This window comes from Aphidius gifuensis, linkage group LG2, assembly GCF_014905175.1.
Source record: "Aphidius gifuensis isolate YNYX2018 linkage group LG2, ASM1490517v1, whole genome shotgun sequence".
Lineage (NCBI taxonomy): Eukaryota > Metazoa > Arthropoda > Insecta > Hymenoptera > Braconidae > Aphidius > Aphidius gifuensis.
This window is the reverse complement of record NC_057789.1, coordinates 29,364,738-29,386,154: the sequence shown is the minus strand read 5'-3', so window position 1 is coordinate 29,386,154 and position 21,417 is coordinate 29,364,738. Positions and strand designations below refer to the sequence as shown.

The 21,417-nt window shown below is 25.7% G+C and overlaps 1 protein-coding gene across 31 annotated transcripts in view; it reads left to right on the top strand.

Moving 5' to 3' along the window:
• LOC122850136 (CUGBP Elav-like family member 4) overlaps positions 1–21,417 on the top strand; it is a 368,827-nt gene that overhangs the window by 287,382 nt on the left and 60,028 nt on the right. The window contains exon 1 of one of the 31 annotated variants that reach the window (XM_044149182.1): positions 6,799–6,816. The exons of the other annotated variants lie outside the window; for them this stretch is intronic. The gene's annotated coding sequence lies outside the window, so the exon portion shown is untranslated. Of the gene's footprint in view, positions 1–6,798; positions 6,817–21,417 lie in introns of those variants that run through there. 31 annotated transcript variants of the gene reach the window in all.

Genomic DNA, 21,417 nt, shown 5'->3' with positions numbered 1-21,417 from the left:
TCTTGGATTTATTTTAAAATATAATTAATTAATTTTTTTTCCTTCTAAATTTCGTTGACATTTATGGCTTGAATTTTTAAATATTTATCGATAAAAATTTACGAGCTTTTACTAAGTCATTTACAGACACATAAAACAATATAAATTTGACATGAATAATTCGTATTTTTTTAAATGATTTGTTAAGGATATTTTGTTTTAAAAATTTTTTTATTCGTGTGTGCGTTCAATCAATATATTTCCAAGTCGAGTGACGTTCGAACGACAATCATGAGGGTGTCTGTCGATCCATGAAAAGATGGATGGCCCATGAGATTCACGTAAAAGCATTGTTACAATTTCAATAATAAATATATAAAATTCAACAAAGTGATTGATAAGCAAATCAAGACATCCTCAATATATCTAAAAGCACCACCTGACCACCATTCCAAAAAAACAATAATAATAAAAATTAATCAATTGAGCAAAAAAGAAAAAAAAAAAATACAATATTACATTATTTTTAATTTTTATTTTAAAAGTAAATTAAATATCAAAAAAAAAAAAAAAAATTGTCATTTCGTCGAATAATATACGTAATGCATAAGTAGAGAATATTAAATTTACGACAGTATTATTTTCAAGTATGGATCTGAATAAAATAAGCTTAAAGTTTAAAAAAAAAAAAAAGTAAAATTGAGTAAAATGAGATAGCAGTCACGTAAAAAGTAGATTGATTTCCAGTTTTTCTCGAGACAATTTGTACCCGACCCCCGTACTCTGTGCTCGTTTTTTTTTACTCGTGAGCAGCAAGTAAAATCTTTTTACCTGTTATCAACCCCCTTTTTTTTTCCTATGAATTCATTTTTTTTTTTACTGTGAATGTGTAAAGTTTTTTTTTGGTAATAAACTTGTTCCTTTATAATGGCAGGTTGTATTGAAGTTAATGTTGGTTGTCTCATGTGGACGCCACTGAATTGACATTGTTGGTAAATATATTTATATATATACACCATCAGACAAAACATAAAAGCCCTGTAGCAATCCCAGAGGCGTTCTAGACGACGCGTCGAGGCTTACCCCGTGACTTTAAAGTCATTAATCACTTGCACTTCTTGTTTTAGCTCTTTTCCCCTCTTTGCTCGTTTCTCGCGAATGTCCCTTGTGTTTCGAAAAACCGCACCTTGGTTATATGCTTTGTGTATATTCCCAGTTGATGTATTTCGTTACGGATCGTTGTTGAGAGATAAACTCTCTTAATTAAAAAATACAACATGATATTTACAAATGTACAATGTATTTATCTTTTTTTTTTTAATTTTTTTAATTACTTTAATATTTGATATATATTTATTGATTAATTATAGCTCAAATGAAAATAATTAATTTACTTTATCAAGAGCTTTTTTAATAAAATAAATTGAATTTGTTTTTTTTTTTTTTTCTTTCAACAAAAGTAATGCAAGTAGTGTTTGAACAAAATTTTTTTTATTATTATTCTTTTGTTTGGGATATTGATTTAAATATAAATTTCAATTTTTATAACGTCCAAGTTGAAAAATATAAAATGTGTGAATGAAGCAATGTTAAAAATCTCATTTTTACGAAATCACAAGTTAAAGTGAAAGCTCCATGTCATAAAATCCGACTCGGTTAGTTTTCATGATTCAAAAAAAAAAAAACATAAAATAGTTACAAAAGTATTTATTTGATTTTTATATATCTATAATTTTTTAAAACTATTTAAAATCTTCAGAAAATTTAAGCTTATTATTTTTACTATCAAATAATTTCAAAAGAAAAAATATTTAATTTATTTTTTAAATCAATTTTTTTAATTAACAAAAAATTTTTTTATATTTAAATAATTTTTTTGTAAATTATAATTAATATTTAAATAATGTTTTTTTTTTTTTTTTTATATCATGCAAATGTGTAATTTGTTGTTTAATCTACATGCGAGTCAGGTACTCCTTAATCTAGCTTCATCATTAACAAGTCAACTTTTTTGATACTCGTCATTTTTTTCCTGTCACTACTATTATTCACCCCGTCGTATATTTTTATCTGTATTTAAGTCTTTCATATAATTTACCTGTTATTATTCACGTATACATTTTAAATGAAATTTTTTAAGTCTAAAAAAAAAGCGCTTAACCGTTACGTTCGGAGAATTCAAACTACATACATTCCTTTCGTGAATCTTGAAATTTTCAGCTAAATTACTTATCGCACTGTACAATTATTATAAACATCCACTAAAAATATATATTATTATAATTATGAGAAATATTTTAAATTCAACATGAAGAATCTAATTGTAAAATTCTTGTTTAATAAATATCAAACCATAACGAAAATAATGATAAAGTAAAATGAAACATTTTAAGATGGGCGTGAAAAATAATAAGAAAATTCGATCAAGTAGAAAGAAAATTGTCTCACTTCAATCTGCATCTTGATGAGGCTTTCAAGGACACGTGCTTGAATATTATTCCCAGAATGGCAATAGCTGACTGACAAAGATCAGCTTGAATAAAAATAATCAAACGATTTTAACAAAACGCCGTTGAAAAAAATTATTATTAAAAAATAGTATCAAGTCAACGCACAAGTATATATGAAGAGAAAAATTCTCATTTCCAATCGAGTGTGATAGTTAACATCCCTCTTAAATTTTGTCGCACTCTTTTATCGTGATTTTTTAACACTCTCTTTATTTTTTAATTATATTATTTTTTTTATTTTCGCGCACAAGAGTCGTAGCTTTATTATACTGAGAACAAAAAAAAAAAAAAAATAGAGTAGTTTGTTGAATGTTAACAGTGGTACGTTAATTAAGACCTCAATAAACTACCAAGTGTCTGAACATGTATATAAAAAGGGTGTAACAATATCTATGCTCAAATTATTACTCAATTTTTTCCGGTAAATCATCTCGAAAAAAAAATGAAATATTAAAATATTTCTTGACTATTTTTCGTGGCTAAAAATTGATGATAATAATTTTATATTATATTTTTTTACCCCGTCAACACTTGAGCCATGAAAATTAAAAAATTTAGGTAATTTTTTTCTGGTATTTTTAAGTGAGAGATTTATTTTATTATTGTTTGGTTGGGAAAAAGGTATACGAGAATTTTCGTGTCCATTAGAAACTCATAAGCCTAAAATCTCAAATAAATGCAACTGCCGTTGAATAATTTTCAAGTCACCCGGTGTTTCACGTTACTTTTTCTCATACTACTAGTATCTTTTTACTGTAAGGCCAGCCGGGCTTCATTAGTAAACGTTTGCCAAAAGCATTTTCTGGACTTTGGGCTAGTACATTTGCGGTTGAATTTCAACAACCTTCATAAATTTTCCATGAATAACCCAACCACCCCTTTTTCTCATCTTCTCATTTTTGTCTTTTCTCTTTTACACACGTTTGTGGTACATTTTCTCTTTTTATAAACGACATATATACACTTGTTCAACTTCTCTATACCAGTACATTATTATCGTTGATGTTGGCCACTTATGATACTTAAAATTTCATCATCTAGCCGCTAAAAATTTGTGGCATATTCATTTTTTTATTATCTAAAGTGTCTTTTAAATATAATTTAAAAAAATTTTCAATTACTTTATTTTATTTTAATTCATAAAATAATATTAATTATATTTTTTTTTATTTATTTTTTGTCAAATGTTTTAAAGAGTTTTACACGTAAGATAGAATTTGTATTGGTTGTTTAAAAGTTTTGTAAATTGAAGGACTTGCAATGTTACCAATGGTAACGTGCTACACTCAATTAAACTTGGCGGAAATCAGATTGGGGACATTGTGCAGATCGAATCCCGAGGGTGCGACGTCCAAAGTGGAAAAAGTCGAAGAGATATATACTAGAAAAACAGACATTGAGATGTCAGAATAAGACGTGTCTCAAGTTTTTTTTTTCTTCTTTTTATCTATCGTGAGAAGAATAATTTGAATCTCTCCCCAATTTTTTATTTATCTTTTTTTTCCATTTTGTTGTTTTTTTTTTTTTTTTTGGTACAATTATAATACCGGTCAGGCTTTGCCAATATTCGTAATTCATCATTTGTATTCAGAGGATTGGGGTGCATTTCCACTCGCACTTTTCATTCGTCATATATGGATATATATAATTTTTTTAGCTCGTCTCCCTGCATCACAAGGGACATGAGTTTTTAACAATCCTAAAAATCTCATTCTACACGAAAAAAGTCTATATATTTATTTTTTAATGGTAAAAAAGAAAAGAGTAGTAAAAATGAGAAAATTAAGGTTTACGGTAGTAGGAGGATACACAAACATTTGAATTCAAACGTGGTCGAGCAGGCAAACATACTAGATGACGATGGTTTTTTTCCCATGAACTCTGAATATTACGGTATCTATATATATTTTTGTCTCTTACTCTCCACTGCTGCTGCTGCTGCTCAATTTGTATGTTAATTTTCACGAGGGTTTGCCGGGCAGCAGTACGCTTAATAATGTCATGTTTATTCAGCGACGATATAGCCGCGAGGAGGGTAGACACGCGCCTGTTAAAGTTCCAGTGACATTATTTTTTTATAATTTTTATTTTAAATATATTTTTTAACATCAAAATATTTGGTCATAACACAAAATAATAAATCACTGTACAAAAGTAATTTTATAATTTTTTTTTCAATTTATTTATAACCACTGGTAAACAGCTCACCAAAAATCCAATGTCTGACTAAATCCCGAGTTGTTCTACTTGAATAAATAAATATAATAAATACTCGTAATTAAATTTAATAAAAATTATTATTCAAAATAATTAAAAATCAATAGAATTCAGTTGAAAAAAATATTTAAAAAAATTTATTTATCATCTTAGACAATAAAATGTAGAATATATATTTTTTTTGTGGTTTTAAAGTCAAAGTACATTGTTGCAACTTTGCAGAGGCTATATGTGATTTCATTGTCAACATATACATGTATGCATATAGTAGTGTAAAGGGTTAGGTATGATGTAGATATATAAATGAGAGACTGGTGTGTATAGTTGAGTGGAGATAGAGTTATCCAACTGTGCGTTGCAATGCATTGAGTTTCCGTTTATTCGTTCAACAATTTTCAAAATCCTTTATATAGCTTTCATTTCTCTATTTAGTATTTCATCCCTTTTGCATTTTAGTCGTACTGTTATATACTCTCACACAGTGGTCACTCACTGAATTCACATTGCGAGAGTAGAGTAGAGAGAGGAGAGAGAGAGTGGGTTGACTTTTGTTCGAGTCTCACCATCCATCAAAAGCACGCCGTCGATGAACAGATTGTCATACGAGTGAAAATCAACCAGGTCTTTCAACTATTTCTCTCTATGTATTTCTCATTCCTACACTATATTTACCCTTCAATTTTATTTCCTTTTTTTTTCATTCATTCATTCATTTACTTTTTATATATAATATAGTTTTATTTGAGATTTATTTTTTATTTGTTTTGATGGGTGGCAATTTTTAAAATTGGATGTAATTAGATAGCCACTATCTTGTGAGATTATAGTAACAAGATATTTTTCAAAAAAAAAAAAAGGTTAATGATAAGAAAATAAAAAAAGGAAAATGTTACAAATGAAAATCTTGATTTGCTGTTCGATAATTCAACAAAAACTTGCTACCAAGATTTTAACTCTATGTGAGATGGCATTGAAACTTTCACGTTTTCCTGTGTTATGGGTTAAAAAAGTTTTTTACGGAAATCGTGGGTTAATGTTTTCAAGTTTCCGTTTAAATTTAGGGTATCATCCGGAATACAAAACTCTTTTTTCCTTCAACTTGCCAAAGGAAAAAAAAAAACTTTAAAGTTTTATTTTTACATTGTAAACAAATAATTTTAAATGATTTATTGATAATATAAGTGTGAAAAAGTTTTTTTAACAAAAAATTATACTTGATAGTTTATTCTTTTCATATAAAAAAAAAATATAAGAAAGATATATAAAAAATTTAACCCTCTGTCGTTTGTATTACACTGAATTGAAAACTCGTACTTTGGATTCAACGAAACACTTTGGTACATAGTCAAGTAGGGATGAGATTTCAAGTGTATATCTGTGTACAAAGTGCAGAAATTCAAACCCATCACTAGTGTATATATTGCAACGACGACAACAACGACGACGACAATTATCATATACGTCTGGGCTGGATAGATTTTACCCTAAAATTCAACGAGTATTTTCTCTTCATCACCCTCAGTTCAAACCAATGCTATTCTCCAAGGCGCTTGTCGAATATCCAGTACCTATTGAATTTGTGAATTTACTGGATATTCGTTATAGAGAAAAAGCTCGAGAGAAAGAGGGAGAGGTTAAGAGTGAACAGAGATAAAAGAGGGGTAAAGGAAAATGTATGTGAATTTGAGTAGAAGATAAATCGTTGATAAATTCAAAAGGTTGCTATTGTGACTGTCGACATATTGGTTGTTGACAAAGACTAATATTCTAAATGAAAATTTTCCATCAACTAATATCTAGCTTGTCCAACAGCTGGAATAAAAGTTGAAAACCCTAAACGACATTAAACATCGAAATTTAAAAGATAAAAAAAAATGATTCAATTTATTTAAATTGTGATATTATTTATTATTAATTTTTCTAATTAAAATATAGCAAATTAATAATTGAAATTATTTAAAATTTATTCAATTTGACACTGGTTTAATTTTGATATTAATTTAGCTGTTTTTTATTTATTTGTTACAGGTGAGTTTCAAATTTTAATAATTAAAATTATTATGTAAATCAACGAGTGGTTTCCTGTTGTTTTGCTGTTAATATATGTAAGGTTAGTGCTATTAATAATAATAATAAAATACATCAATTCAATGCCGGAAGAGCACTCAGAAATACTCAAAATACTTGAAATATATATACAAAAAGAAATTGTATGATTCATTTATTATACATTACACTTGGAAATATTTATTTTTTCATCTTGAAACCCAAGATAAATATAAATAACGAGTCTTATATTTTTTGGTAAAATATTTTGAATTAATGATGTGACAAGAAATTTTTATTTATCATAATTTTTTATATACATAAAAGAGACAAAATAAATATGATTTTTTTTTTTTTCTTTTATTATGTATACTTATGAACGCGATATTAAATGTATAATATATATATTTGAATTATTTGCAAGTTAATGATATAGGCTGAGAGTGATTTTGGTAGTAATGTAGTGTAATACCGTTGCTTTTAAGTATGATTATTGAGTAAGAGAAAACTGGGGTCTTTGTGATAATGGCTTCATGAATGGGCCTCATTAAGATCTTTCCTATATACATTTACTTGTTCACAATCTTGCCAAGTTTTCAGAGCACCTTGCTTCATACTATTTCTTCATTATTATTATATTACTATTATTTTCATTATACACTAGTTTAAATTGAATTTCAACAAATATTTAATTTATTGACAAAAAAAATTTATTTATTTTTTAGCATTTAAATGTTTTTTAAATTTAAAAAAAAATAATTTATTTATTTTAATTAATAATTCTTTCACATGAAATTTAAAATAAACATGTAAACTTTTTTCTTCATTCAAATAATTTATATTAATTTTTTTGAACTTGATAAATAGTTTTTTTTTTTTTTGTCAAAAATAAGTGTTTTGTTGTTATTCAGTATGCTTGAAGTAATATCTTTCAACTGTATTTCATGGTTACGTGAATATACTGAGGTACAAAAACAGATTAGCCTGTAAAATAAAAAACTCTGTGTGATATTATACTGAAAAGCAATTTAACCATCCTCGTTGTTGTTGAATTGATATAGATCATCCTCTTCTTCAGATATTATATACATATAAAAAAGGTCGAAAAAAAAAAAATATAAATAACTATATACATATAATATTGAGACTGGGGTTCTTGGGTTGAGACAGAGAATGAGATGAAAAAATAAAATAAAATAAAAACGAGATACTCGAGTTGCTTAAATTGCAAAGCCATATAAAAGAAAAGCATCTGTGCATGATTGAACTATAATGACGCGACAACGTAGACAACGAGTTGTCGGTGAATATATATATTATTAAATAGAGAGGGTAAAAACTGACGAGAAATAAAATTACCAAACGAGCCTGAGGAAGCTCAAGAACAACAACGAGATATACTTGAACCATGTACAGCTTCCATTCTATAATTTTTATTTTTTTTTTATATTTTTTTTTTCAAGTATTCATGGAGTTTGAGCAGGCACTTTTTTAGCTTCTGTAATTTTTTTTATTCTTATTTTCTATTTTCCATTTTACTATTAATATACATATATTTATCAAAGAAACCTTTGAGAATAAATAAATATTATTTCAACGTTCTTCAATCAAAAAAAAAAATAAAAAATTTCGTTCTTTTATCGACTGCTTTTTTTTTTTTTTAAATTGAAATTTCCTGATGAAAAGAAACTTTTATTTTTCTCCATGTCTAATTAATTCCCTTCACTTGAGTTCAGATTCTTTGAAATTAAAAAAAAAAAAAAATAATCATCACTAATGAGAGTGATGAGCATCCATTCGATTCCCTTCTGACACCCTTGCAATTGAGGATGTCTAATTGGTGAGGATTTCACTGAGGGTAGTTTTTTTTTTTTTCTATATTTTTTTTCTATTCTTTCTTTACAAGGTAAATTGCTTTTTAAGTTGCCATTTTTTTTTTTCATATTTATTTTTTCTTGCTACAACCTGTAGCTTTTTTTCATGTAACCTTTGCCACAAAATCGAATGAATCGTATTGCATTTACGTTTAGCCATAATATATTTCAAACACACAGAGAGATAGAATTGAAATGCTTTTCGTAGTCACGCAAGACACTTAGTTTAATGAGATATTGAACTTGCAATCCTTTTTGCCCCGTCCATTCGAACATGTCCATTTTACACAAAGCGAGAAACTTTCTCAAGATAGCAATGACTATCAACAGTAATTTCCTTTAATGCTTAATTCAAAAGTACGAATATAACTAATCGAAAATGGTCACTAGGATAAAATACATATATAAGGGTTTTTGTTGAAATGCATTTATGCATGAGTTGGGAATACACAATCCAATTTATACATTTACTCAAATCAAATTAATTATTTTCTAAAAATATATACATAAAATTATCAAGAGAAAAATACACATTATTTAAACCTCAATTAATTTATCAATTAAGTATATTAAATTGTAGAAATAATTTATCAATCATCTTGATAAATAATTTACATGGATCAATTTTTCGTAGCAAGATTATTTTGTTGTGGATAATTTTACGGAAAATTTAATCATGTAGCCACGATAATTAGATGAATAGGTGAGCAAATACAAGTGAATCAAGATTAAAATATTGTAAAATTGATTAGCAATTACTGCTTGGCAGATTACCCTGATGTTGATCTACCATCAAGTGATATATATTTTAGGCTACAAAATGTTGATATGGTTTATTTCTAGGTGCAAGATAGCTCAGCAATTTGTAGTATATATAGACCACTTGTTGGCCGCTTACAAACTTTAGCGTGAACTGAATTCATGATACTTTGCGTGTGTGTGCATGTGTAAGTTTGTTTGTGTTGTTACTTTAAAATTGATAGTACATTTTACTGTACTTCAATCGACAAGTATCATTTCATTACGAAGTATATTTAAATTTCCAATTTAAATTTTATTTTTAAATTTAAACTACGCTATTTTTATTATTATTTTATTTCAAAGTATTCAATTCAATTATTGGCTTTTTTTTATTTTCATTTTCATTACGTTTTTATTTTAATTGGCCGTAAGATTTATTTGTCCAATTAAATTTCAATTTACAATATAATTTATATTTTTATTATTTTTATTTTAAGCTTCAAGTTGAAAAATAAATTTATAATTCAAGCTTTAAAAATATCAAAAGTTTTTTATAAATATAATTTTTCTGCTAGAAAGAATATGTATATAGTTTTTTTTTTTTAAAATGGAAATTCAACAGGCGTTAGAAAAGTAACAGAGGTACTTAAGTTATAGAGGCCTACTATACGTTGTTCGTATTTCAACTAGTTTAGCAACTGGTGGTTGCAACTACGGGACTTTGGTCTTGCACACAAATTTCATTTGTTCTCAAATACCCAACGATACTTTCACAATATATATATATACATAAGCTTTTGAATTTTGGCAATCTACCAAAAGTCAGCCCTATCATAAATACCGAGCCAGTAACTGCCTGTCTTTCATATAAATTAACATCAAAAAACCATGATAAAAAAAAACTCACTAAACCCTAAATAAATATTTTAATTTTTACATTAAAAAAAAAAAATTAATTATTCAAGTAAAACGTGTGTTTACAATGTCTTTTATCTACACATAATTTTTTAGAAATATTAATATAGCTTCAAGTTGATGTTCTTGAATAAAAATTGTTTTATTTTTTTTATTTTATTTTGCGACAAAATAAATAATAGAAAAGACGTGAGATTATTTAAAAATATTTTACATGTTATAACATTATTCACAGCCTCAAATCAGGGTGATACTTTTGTTGGTGAAAAAAAAAAAAAGCTAGGAGTATGTATAAATATATGGTCAGACGGGTTAGTGACTAGTCCCATGTCGGCTCTTTGTACCGAAAATGCTTCTACCATTCATGCATTAATAATTATTTCTATCTTTATTTACCTAGCCCCATTTACCAGACTTGAATACGTGCTTCATAAATAATTTACCGAGTCTAAAAACCTTCTAAACATTTCGATAAACCTCTAAAAATCTCCGGGGATATATTCAAATGGCATATCAAAGTTTTGTCATTTTGTGACTATTAATATTTTATTTTATTGAATTTATTTGTGTTTTTTTTTTTTCAAGTTTATAATATTTTAGCATAGCATTAAATAATACATGACAATTTAAATAACAAAATTTTGATTTGATTTTTACATTTATTAATAAAAAAGCATTGAAAGTATTTGGAAAAGTAAAAAAAAAAATTTACCATTTATCGATATAAACGAGTGAAGAAGGGACTGAGAAATATACACGTATATATACACACACCTTTCGAAAAAGATTTTCGTCGGTAGATTATTAAATTCCTCTAGATCCCCTAGGCGTCCACGAATATCTATTCGGGTATCGATACATTCGCTGAATATTTCAAGCACAGAAAGACGACTAAAATCGACCTCGGGCCATCTAACTTGAAAAATAAAAAATATAAAATTCAGAAAGGTTTAATCGAATATTCAAACTTTATATTTATATATATAGGAAGTAAAAAAATTTATGTAAAATATAAAAATATATATTTGAGATAAAAAAAATGAAATTATTTATTTTTAAAAATTTAAAAATTATTTAGACATTTTTTTACTTGAAATATTGAAAAAGAAAAAAATGTCGAAAAGCCTAGAGGTTTGTTTGAATTTAATTTAAAAAAAATATATAAATTTTCTAAATTAAATTAAAATTTATGCAATAATTAAAATTGAAAAAAAAGTTTTTTTGTCATTTATAAATTTAGAGTATATTTTTTTTTTTAAATAATTATATAATTAAAAATATTTAATTTATTTTCTTTTAATTTTAAATATCCTTCGAAAAATGTTTAAAATGCAAAATAAAATATATTTAAATTGGTTTTTCATTCAGGAGTGTCAAAAATGAAAATAAAGTGGTGACTAAAGTTGCTTTTAAAATAAATATATAAACAGAGTTTTAGTTTAAAGTACCCTTTGTCATTTCATAGAATTTTAAATGTAAATTATCCAGTAATTCATTAAGCTTCTTCATTTTTTTTTTTTTTTTATTTTTACCTTGATGAAATTTATTTTCACCCTGAATTCATCATTTATATTATTTTTTATTTTTTTTTTCTTTTGTTTCTCAAGTTGGCATATACACAGAGCAGCATCTCAAGACCTTACAATTTTTCCAAATTTCAAAACCTTTTTCTCATACCTTCCTCATTCTTTTTTTATTATTTTTCTTCTTATTTTTTTTTTTTTTCTTTTTCACAACTCGCAATAATGTGAAACGTGCTTCGAGGCTCGAAGTAGGAATTCCTTCAACCCAATGTAGAAAAACTCATCCCCCAAAATTTATCGTCTCTCGCCACGGTTGAAGGGTGCAAAAGAATAAAAGCCACGCATTACAAAATATATATATATAATAAAAAAAAGCAAAAAAAATAAATATAAAAACAATAATAATCGTGCTTGAGAAGCTGTACAGCTCGTGATGCGAAAATTAAATTTTTATCGATAAGTACAGACTTAAATAATAACATTTTTACCCTTCATCTTTATTTGTCCCTCAATACCAACTAAATTAATTACTCAAACTATAAAAAATCATAAAATACATATCAAACATTGAAGAAAAAAATAAAAAATATTTAAAACACAAAACTTTAATATTGCATTTAAAGTTACAAACAAACTTTGTCACTACCATCAAGTGACTCATTTGTATTCTTATACATATGTAAATAATATAGTCAAAAAGTTTCTTCATACAATACAACAAAATGAAAAAGATAAAAAGAATGAGTCAAATGAAAAAAAAATATATAAAGCTTGACAAAATAATGATTGCATTTTTTTTTATTTTAAATAATAACCGTCTTCCAATACCGACAAGTCAAATGCCTAAATTTTAAAAACAATCGACAGTTATTTCCATTGATAAACCACACTATGTCACTCGAAATAATCTCAACAACAAATAACCCTTCATACTGCGAGCTTAAATATCAAAAGATGATTTCCAATAAAATAATAATGATAATAAATTAGCTCAAGTTAACATGTAAAATCCAATATACAAATAGTATTTAGAATAAAACATGGTGGATTAGTTGAATTGTTGGAAGGTGAAAATTAACAGCTAGCAGCCGGGTCAGCCATTTTCAAAACTCGATGACCTGGAATACAAGAGCCATGTTGGTCTGATTCGAATATATAGTAGTCTCTCTCTTTTTCTAATTCTCACATACATTTATACATGAATATAGAACCAACACAAAAACACACAAGGTACGCAATCTGGCTCTTTCAAATGGCCGCAAACAAGACGCGCCTTTAATTACCGTATTCATACCGGATTACGGTGGTCCGCGAATCAGTGAATAGGATAGTCGACGAGGCAAAATAGGGATGAAGGACGAGGTTATATCACACAATTTGTAAAGGCAATACCACTATATAGATATATAAATTTTGTATAGGTAAATAAAAAGAGAAAATATATATATATAAATCAAAAGGAGGATAAATAAAGAGAGCAGGAAAATTGTACTTTGTTCTATAGAGTAAAATCAAGAGGTAACGTTGGATTATATTATGTGATATCGACAAAACTCCTCTTTCTCATTCAATACACCATCAGCGTATTTGACAAGTTGGTTTTCTCGATAATCGAATTTTCCTCTTGTGCATATATTCTATATATTATATTAATATTAATATATATGTGTACATAACTTTTGTTGAATATAAAAGCTTTGAAAGTTTCCTTGACCATATTACTTTGGGTCAAGCTCCATCATTCAATATTAATATACTTTATATTATATTAAAACTTTAAATTAATTTTGTTGAATTTTTTTTTTTTAAATATACAAGATAAAATGAAATACAAAAATTATAAATAGTTTATTTTTTTACATGTTTTTTTTTTGTTTTTTAAAAGAATACAATTTAGTGAAAATTTAATATTATTTTTTCGAATGATGAAGGAGGTTTATAATTTTATTCAAATTTATATTTATATTTTTTTTTGATCACAGAAAATATAAAATTTAAAAAAAAATAAAAATAATCAAAATTAAATTCTAAAACTTTTAGGATAGTAATATTTATGTGTTGTTTAAATTATAAAATTATAATTTCATGAAAAAGTCATTTAGAAATATTTTTTTTTAACGAATGATACACAGTCTCAATTTTTATCTGCAGTTTACGAAAACATAAAATTGAAATAAAAAAATATAAATAATTGAAATTAAATTCTAAAACTTTTAAGATAATTATATTTAGTAGTTGTCTAAATACTAGAAACATAATTTCATTAAATTTCCATTTAGAAATATTTTTTTCAATTGATAATATTAATTTTGACTTGAATTTGTTGAAATACTTTTTTTATTTTTATTTTTTATTCACTTTGTAAATATGAATTTAATGTAGATCCATGTAAAGACTAGTTTTTTTTTTATTTTCCATATATTATTTATTTATATTTTGTTTAGCCAATCTTGCTTTTTGCAACGTCAAACAGAAAACCTCAAAGTTTTCAGTATCTCTACTAGGTTCTATAACGATCCAATTACATGTTTCATGTAAGCCGTCGAAACGAAATTACTATTTAATCCCAAAGTTTATAAATATATATATGTGTCTATGTAAAATGTGGATGGGCTGAAATAAATGGATCAAAATATACATGTTAAATAACGAACGAATAGAGAAAACAAGAATAAAGAAAACTTGTATACGAACATATACATCACATAAATTTTATGTTTTAAAATATAACTCGAATTTGTCACGTGAACGTTTATTTGTTTCTATCCACGGACTAGTTGTCAAGCTTTTTCCTGGGTTTTTTAAAAAATATCCTCGTATAACGATGCTTATTTTCTCATGGAAATTATTTCATTTTAAACTCTTCATATCCTTTTATCAAATATATTTTTTCATTTTAAAATTTACTACTCTGTTTTTATTATTAAAAAACTAAATTTTTTTTTCAGATTAAATCTTTTTGTAATTACAAAATAATAAAAATCAATATATCTTTAATTATTTTTGATTATTCAATTCTCAAAATTTTTTATATAAATTAACATCAAAAAAAATTTCAATTTACAAAACAATTTTATCATTCAATCAAATTAATTGTCTGATAAATCAAATTGTCATTTTTCCTTTGTCAATTAATTTATTTTCAACTTTCATGTTTTAAAATTATTCATCAATAATAAAAAAACACAATATTTTTTAATTACCATTTACTCAAATTAATTGTATTACTATTTTCATGTTCAATAAATTTTTTAAAATTATTTTTAAAATATTCAAGTGACACACTCCATCACGCGATATCACTTTTTAAAAAAAATGAAAATGTAGCTAAGAAATAATAGTTATTACATACTCACCAGTGAAAAATATACTAGAGATAAAATATTCATTCACCTCGTAAAAAATTCATCAAAAAAAAAAGAAAAAGTCACATTGCTTCAACACATTATGTCTTTTGTTTGACTCTAATTTACTTTTATTATTTATTACACTTTACATAATATAAAAAAATTTCTAAAACCATTCTACAATTCATATCAACCAATCAATACAAAAAATATAATTCAAATTTCTTTAGAATTGATAAAAAATATTTCAATTATTTTCCAATTCATTTTCTTTATTTCAATTATTTTTAAATTTATTTTCTGTATCATTTTATTCAACCAAGATGGAAAAAAAGGGGGGTGATGACTAGTGTTGCTATTATAGATATAGCAACAAATTGAATTGGTTGTTTTACTGAAAAAATATATATCACTTTCAGACGGTCTAGGCCATTGCTCATGCTACGGCTCGGTGAATCTCCTCTCTCTTCTCGTCTCACCCCACAGCCCACCCACATTTTTATACATTGATATTAGATCCCTCTCTAAAAAAGGTGTTTAATAAAAATAAAAATATCTAAAAAAAAAAAACCAATGCCAACTTATTTTCTTTTTCAATCATAATATAAAAGTTTTTCTTCTCGACGATCAGTGGTACATTTTGCTCATCCATCAAATCGTCATTAGCACATTCTTCATTAAATATTTTTCATAAAAGTTTACACTTCAGTTAACCACTTTGATATTGCTTACGTCATCATACAACTAGTTGATAAAAATTTTTTTTTTTATTTACTTATTTTCTTTATCAACTTTTTCATCTTGGGAAAAAAATTTCTGACCGTTTTTTTTTATTTTTTCTTCTTATTTTTCTGCTTTTGATTGAGAATTTATATATATAAAAAAATAGTGCAGTGTCATTGAGGATGTATTGGATGGTGTTTTGATGATAGAGTGTTGAAACACGAATTGCCATTTTAAAAATTCCATTTGGATGGTAAACTTGAGATGAACAAAAAAAATAAAAAATAAAATATTGTGTCACTTTTTTTGTTGTACGTGGATTTTTTTTTACTTTGGGACATTTATTATAGAGCTAGACATGATGTTGCTGGGGGTGGTGATGGTCCTTTATTATGTCAAAAAAATTTCTTAATGTTTAAAATTGTTTTTTTAAAAAATTTATTTACTCTTTAATATTTATCTCTCTTGAGTATTTGTTTATTTTTTTTTTTAATTTTAATATTTTCCTTTTTTTATTTAACACTCTTTTTCACTTTTCTTGGGGACAAAATGCAAGTGACTCTCTCAAGTCCAGTAGACTCGGGTTCAATGTAAGTAGTATAAGAAGTATTATTATCCGGGGAAATCTGAGGCAAACCCTGTGGGACAACGGATCGGTCACGTTTCGTACTTCAGGGCTATGTGTACTATATATTTACGGGCAAAAAACTTTTTCCTTCGACATTACTATTTTTTTTTTTTTTTTTATTTCATAGTGGATATAATAAAAAATAAAAAGTTTTTTAAAAATAAAGGTAGCCAACACACAACTTCATCGTTCTATATAAATCACCAAAGGAAAAATTTTTAAACAATTTTTTTTTTATTTTATTTATTGTATTTTCCTTTTTTTTTTTTTATCTTGTATATTCAAATTTTTTTTAGTTTTTCTTTTGATCTGTATTTTTTGTTTTTACGTGGTTTTTTGAATTTTTTTTATTTGAAAACGTGCTCAAGGGGGTGAGGGGTGATCTGATGATTTTTCGTTTTTTTCTTAGTGTTGAAATGCTGGAAAATAATTGAAATTTGTTTAATTAAAAATTACCTGATGATATTATTGAATAATTTTAAATTGTCTTCTACTTTTTAAAGGGATTAGTGTTTTTTTTTTTTGTTCATTTATTAGTCTATTTATTTTCTACAAAGATTAAGAATGAAAAATTATATAACATAATCCAATATTTGTCTGTTAATCCACAAAAGGTGAGCAGAATTTCGGCATTAAATAAGAAAAATTATGATAAATATATAAGATTATGTTCATATGCGTGAAATTTATATAAAATGATAAAGTTTGTGTAGTCAAAATTGAGTGTGTAATAAAACACTGGCGAAGAAAAAGAGGAAAATAAAAAAGACAATGAATTTTCGTATACAAAAGTTTGAAGTAAAAGTTTTTAAGGAAAGGGAAATAATATGAGACAAAAATACAGTGACACAAAGCTCATGAGTGGAAATTTTAAGATAGCAGTTGTGTGTACCTATCATTTTTTTTAAAAGCATCTTTATAATAAATTGCGTCGAAATTTTTTATCTCAACTGGGTCATATTTATCATTGACAAAATTACAATAAATATAAAAGTAAAAAAAAAAAAACCTTTTTACCTCTAATAACAATATAAATAATTTAAAAAATTAAATAAATTTATTTATTTATTTTCAATTCAATTAGCATTTTACTAAATTAATCTAATTTATTCAACGACTTACATTTGTTTCTAAATTTAAATGTTCTTGCAAGGTTTCTAATTTATAAACTTGAATTAAAAAAGAAAAAATATAAAAACAATATTGATAATAATTACAGTAAATATAAATTTAATTTATTATTGATATTATTATTTGTATTTATTGGATAAACACGATATATTTATTATTCAATTCATGAACTTTGTGATGAAGCGGATTGCACGTGGATGATATTGATACGTGTGTGGTTATATGAAATGTTATTTAATATATACATACAGAGACAAAATAATCGCGTGATCACAATGGTTTATCATGAGGCGTTGGTGTATAATGTAAAAAAAGGACATGGAGATGTGGGAGGGGGGGGGGGAGAGAGAGGTGGGTAGGTGGGGTCTTTAATTAAATTACAACGTGGCAACAAACACGACAAACGATACGTGACTTACAATAATTGAAACAAACGATCACGCCTGGTTTAATTTACTAAACCTCATTCCCCTTCATCAAACTGTGATCAATGTGCACATGAATTTATTTATTTTTAAATCAAGTCTCAATCTGCCAAAAAAAAAAATTGTTATTGCTTTATTTTTGACGTGTCAAAATAATGAAACACATTTATTTGTATTCATGATAAAAATTAAATTCAATTGTTTTTGATTTTTTTTTTAAATAAAAATTATATTGTGATGCATTTTGAAATTTATATTTATCTTTTAGTGAATTTAAAGTGTATGTATAAGATAACCAGACGTCGCCAGACTGTTATCATAACTAACTGGCTCATCTGCATAATTATAGCAGAAAATAGACGTTAAACTTTGGCCTGAGGGCACGAGCCAACCAAGTAGAATTTTAACCCCCAAAAAAATACTGGGTGATCTTGTTGGACTAGGTGAAGTGGTAGATTGAGGAAATTCAGTGTACATGTGCAAGAAAAAGAGACACAAATAAAGCACAAGAGACAGAAAGAGAGAGGTAAATAAAATGACTGGGAGTGGTAAAGGTATATCGCCATCTTGAAAGCTCCATCGTGTTCAAGGAGGACGCCTGCTTCCACGAGAATGAAACCAATTACTTGGTGACCCCTTTGGGCAAAGTCGTGAAAAGGGGTGCAGAAATTTATATATATATACACACATAAACTACATATGCTTTTGTAAATTTAGCGACTTTTAATTCATCAATAACCGCAATATAAAATATAATCACATTTGCATTAGTTAATTAAAAATTTATAATTAATTTTTTTTCCATGTAAAAGACAATGAATATTAATTTTATTATCAAACTAATATAGCTAAAAATAATTTGATCATAATAAAAATTACTATATTTATAAATTTTCATAAAATAATTTAATTTATTTAAAATTAATTTTTTAAAAGGTTTTTTGCTTATTTTTTTTTGTACTTTTAAATATGCACTAGATGTTTTTTTTACTAATTGGGAAATATAACATAGATAAAAAGGGTTTTAAAATCAATACAAGTGCAAATTTGTTTATTTTTTTTTTTTAATTACTTTGTCTTGATTATATTTTTGTGTGTCATTTTGTGGAGAAAAAAAATGAAAAACGAGGTCATGTAAGTTTAAGGAAAAATAAAGTGCGATGAAGTTTATTAGATAGAGGGTTAAAAAAAATAAATGTAGGGGTAGAAGGTAGATATATTTTTTACGTTGTCATTGTAGAGGGAGAAATGGAAAAAACGTGCCTGGTCTCAGACGATAAGCCCGGGCCAAAGAATTGCTGCTCGTGTCGCATACTGACAATTTTCTTTTACCTCCTTTTTTTTTTTCTTTTATTATCATTATAGTTTTTTTTTTTTTTTTTTTATTGGTCCCACACGTTGATATATATATACCTACATACAAGTAAATCATCCCCCGACAGTTTCAATATTTTTTTATCATAAAATTTTTATTTTCCTCAAAAAAAAAATGAAAAAAAAAATCAATAAAATTTTAAAAAAATATTCTATTTATAATATGATATATATTTGTTGTTTATTTATTTATTTATTTATTTTTTAAATGCCTTGAAGCACTTGATAAATTTCAAACTAGAGTTTACAAAAAAAAAAAAAATATTTATTTTTCTGTTATGAAAAGTTTAATTGAATCCGCTTGTTATAAACAAGTTTATCCAATTTTTTTTAAATCCATTTTTCTAGATTGAAATTTGTTTTTTTTTTTATTAACAAAAATAAATACAGAAATTGAAAAAATAATAAAATAAACAAACAGCAAAATAAAATCTTTAAAATAATTGATAAATAATTGTGTAAATAATTTTATTATATCCGTTGATGAATATCTTTTGTGCAAATATTTATCATGAACTTGCATTTATGAGATGATAATAACCATGGTGATATAAACATATCTGCATGAGTATTTAATACATATAGGTATCGATATTTAGTTTTAAATTAGCATATAACCAAATATATATTGAGCCCTCGAAAATGGCTACGGGCACGTGCAACACAAAATACCTTTTGAATATTCAAGAAGATAAACGTAACAAACTTGGTTATGTATATTTTGACTATAAAAATACCTGATAATGGTACTTACACTAGTGTGAATAGATTTTTATTGGCATAATGTGTGTATGTACAGTCAACTTGGTCAATGTTCTATTCGTTAGCTATCATCAGGTCATTATTGAATGCCCTAGACACTTATAACCACACACATCATCATACAGAATAATTTATATTTCTTCTACTCTTTCATAATATCAAATTACATAATCTAAAATTAAAATTTTTATAAATTATAATATAAAAATATTCAGTCAAATAAATTTAGCAATTAAAATTAAAAAAAAAAACCAAAAAAATTGACACAAATTTTTCGTCAAGTCAATGTCAAATAAAATATTCTCGTGAAAAAAATTTTTTGTCATATAGAAAAGCACAATTCCAGAGTGTATATTAATATTAAAAAAAAAAAAATTTGATGCTTTAAATTTTGTAATTAAGAAATTTTTAAAAAGAAAAAAAAATTATTTGATGATTTTTTTTTTTTTCATATTATAATTGACAATTTTATAAAAATATTATTATTTTAAATTAACTTTTAATAAACTTTATAATATTAAAATGCAAAATAAGAAGAAAAAAAAAAAAAAAATTCTATTTAATACTTTTAAATTTAAAATTTTTTTTAAATAATTAAAATAAGAAAAAAAAAATATGAAATTTATATTTGAAAGTTTAATGAATGCTTTGGGCTGTTTGAACTTGTCGATTTCTCTTGGGCCTCAAAGGTGCTAATGAGGGTAATTCAAGATGAGTTTCTTGGGAAATATAAACTTGGGTCACTTAAATATTTTCTTTTTATTATTATTATTGTTATTCTTTCATCATTTTACCAATTGACTTTAATATTTTACTTTAAATGAATATTTATATAATTTTTTTTTCCTTATTTCATTTATTTTTTTCTGGTGCCTCATCATAAAACCTTGAAAGACATATTGAAATTATGCTAGGGGGGATGAGGGGGTAAATAAGCAAGACGAGAGGAAAAAAACTTCCGGGCGGAACAAACTTTAATATATGTACAGAAGAAAAAAGGCGAAAAAACTTCCGGAGTTGAGTTTTTAAAAAAGCAAATTCTTTTTCGTTTCTTGGCCAAATAGATGAACAAAAAAAAAAATAAAAAAGAAAGAGAAAACAAGTTGGAGGTAGAGCGAAAGAGGGAGAGTTTGTAATATTAAAAAATGAAGAAATAAAATATGTCATATAAGAGTGGTTACGTGAAACTTTTTGTTGTGCAATGGATCGTTAAAATATCGTT